A 2,417-nucleotide genomic window follows, 5' to 3' on the forward strand; every position below is an offset into this window, starting at 1 on the left:
GTGGGTCTCTCTCTCTCTCTCTCTCTCTCTCCCTTTTTTTGCTCGTTTCCCATCTTCTCTCATTCCGCTTTCACTAACTATATTTATCTCTCGCGTACAGCCTCCCCCAACCCCATATTAACCCATTTCCTTCGAAAGCCTCTCACTTTCACATTAAACGATCAAGACATTCGTTTAGACCCGTTTCCAATGCCTAAAAAGTAACATCAGTTTTAAACTAGCAGGCCTTTGTGAAGAAAGGCGAGTGAGAAAAGGGACATTATTCTGGGAACGTTTTACTTCAAATTTGAAACTTTTTGTGAGGGTTACAGAAACCTAACAATATTCCATGGAGAAGGCAAAGAGGACGAGGGATACGTTATTGGCGTAGCTCTGAGCTTAGCTTGTAAGAGGAAATAGGAAAACGAAGGGGGAGAAAAAGGGGCGTATTTCTAATGGATGACGACAATAGGAGCTATTTGAAGAGAAAACTGAAGATATCGGAAGGTTTCTCTCAGGATTCCTGTAAACTCGGCAAGCTGGAGAGAGCACTGGTCAGAGAGAGAGAGAAAGCGGGGGAAGGGAGTAAAGGAAGAAAGAAAGAACGAAAGAACGAAAGAAAGAAAGAAAGAAAGAAAGAAAGGAAAAAAGAAAGAAAGAAAGTAAGATAGAGATACACACACAGAGAGACAGATAGACAGAGACAGAGTAAGAGAGAGATAGTGTGTATGTGTGAGAGAGAGAGGGGGGGGTGTATGATGTATGAAAGAAAGTGAGAGGAAAAAAAAGACAATGCCGAGAGAGTGTGAGAGAGAAAGAGATGGAGAGAGAGAGAGAGAGAGAGAGAGAGAGAGAGAGAGAGAGAGAAAGACAGAGAGAAAATAGGGAGAGAAAGAGAGAGATAGAGAGAAAGGGAGGGGGAAAGTGAGTTCAAGTATCCCCTTACCAATATCACTAGCCTCATTATTTCTTAAATCATAGCCTATGCAATAATTCAAGATGCTATTACTCTCTGTTATTTCCCTGTCTTTCTCTTCCTTTTCTAACATATGGTCCTTATGAGGAATCAAACAACAGCTTTTGCCTCCTCTATTTTTCTTTCTCATACCCTCCTCATTCTATTTCTCCACCTTTTCCTCTTTATCTGCAATCCTATCCTTACTACCTCTCTTGTCCCTCCCTTCCCTTTATTCCTCTCCTCCAATTTTTTTCCCTCCTAACCCCCACCTCCCCACCCTCACCCTACTCCGTCTGGTCTTCCTCCTCCTTCTTCTCCCCCCCCCCCCTCTCTCTTCCCCCCCCCCCCCCCCCCCCGTTCTTTTATTCAACTCTCCCGTCATCTGGCTTCTCACTTTCCTCCTCTTCTTCCTCTTTCTTCCACCCCTTTCTCTTTCTCCTCTCGTCATTCTCTTCCAAATACGCACTATTATTTCCAAAAGCACTACCGTACCGTAGACCGTTGTTACTCACCCCTCTTGCCCTTCTTTTTTTCAACTCTGTCTTTACCCGGATTCTACTTCTCCCCCCCAAAAAAAAAACCTGCAACCGAACAGCAGCAAACAACCCAACAACCCCACAATAACAAAACAACAAAAGACAAAACCAAAAAAACAACCTCACCAAATACAAAAACAAACAAACTAACAAAATTAAAAACAACAACAACAACAACAACAACAAAACAACCAACCAACAAAAAAAACAAAATTTTTTCCTTCTAAATCTTCATGTTTTTAATTTGCTGGGTTTTTATTGTTTTTTGTTTTCGGATGGGGTAGTGGAGGTGACTTTATTCTTCTTTCTTTTAACAGGGAATAAAGACAAATAAATGGATCTGTCTTTAATTTGCATCAATGCTCTTGCTATTGTCTTTATCGGAGACCTTGTTGTTAAGAGCGTTTACGTGTCTGGGTACGTTTTGTAATGTTCACGAAATATATCAGTATTCTTATGATTATTTTTTACGTAGAGGTGTCTTTTAAAACAATTTTACTCCTCTGTCGATACAATTTAGATCATTTAGGAGGCGGGCTTCCAACCAAACCACAAGATAAGGTCGCCTCGATCCTAGTGGAAAGTAAAGACTAGCGTACTCAATTTAAAAATGTTCTCCCACTCTTTGGATACGAACTCGGTCCTCCTTTTCACGACAGGAACGTGCCTAACCGATACACAACAGAAGTCGGTTGCTGTTACGCTTCTGCTGTGCTGTCTTCTACATGAAAAACAGGTGTCTCCTTTTATTAGAATTTTTGTTTCACCTTCAATTATATTGAAGCCTTAATCTGTGTTTGTTGCAGTGGACCGCTGTAGAATTCTTTCTTTTTCTTTCTTTTCTTTCTTTTTTTTTTTTTTTTTTTTTGGGGGGGGGGTGAAATTCGTCCATTGAACGACATGTTAGATATGAACATCCTTACTAACATGCACATTAGTATTAG

The 2,417-nt window shown here is 40.7% G+C and overlaps 1 protein-coding gene across 1 annotated transcript in view; it reads right to left on the reverse strand.

Annotated features, from left to right (window-relative positions):
- LOC101850096 (coiled-coil domain-containing protein 18) overlaps positions 1-2,417 on the reverse strand; it is a gene marked incomplete at its 3' end in the record, with an annotated part of 19,725 nt that overhangs the window by 16,748 nt on the left and 560 nt on the right.

The sequence above is a fragment of the Aplysia californica genome, unplaced genomic scaffold (genome assembly GCF_000002075.1).
Source record: "Aplysia californica isolate F4 #8 unplaced genomic scaffold, AplCal3.0 scaffold00317, whole genome shotgun sequence".
Lineage (NCBI taxonomy): Eukaryota > Metazoa > Mollusca > Gastropoda > Aplysiida > Aplysiidae > Aplysia > Aplysia californica.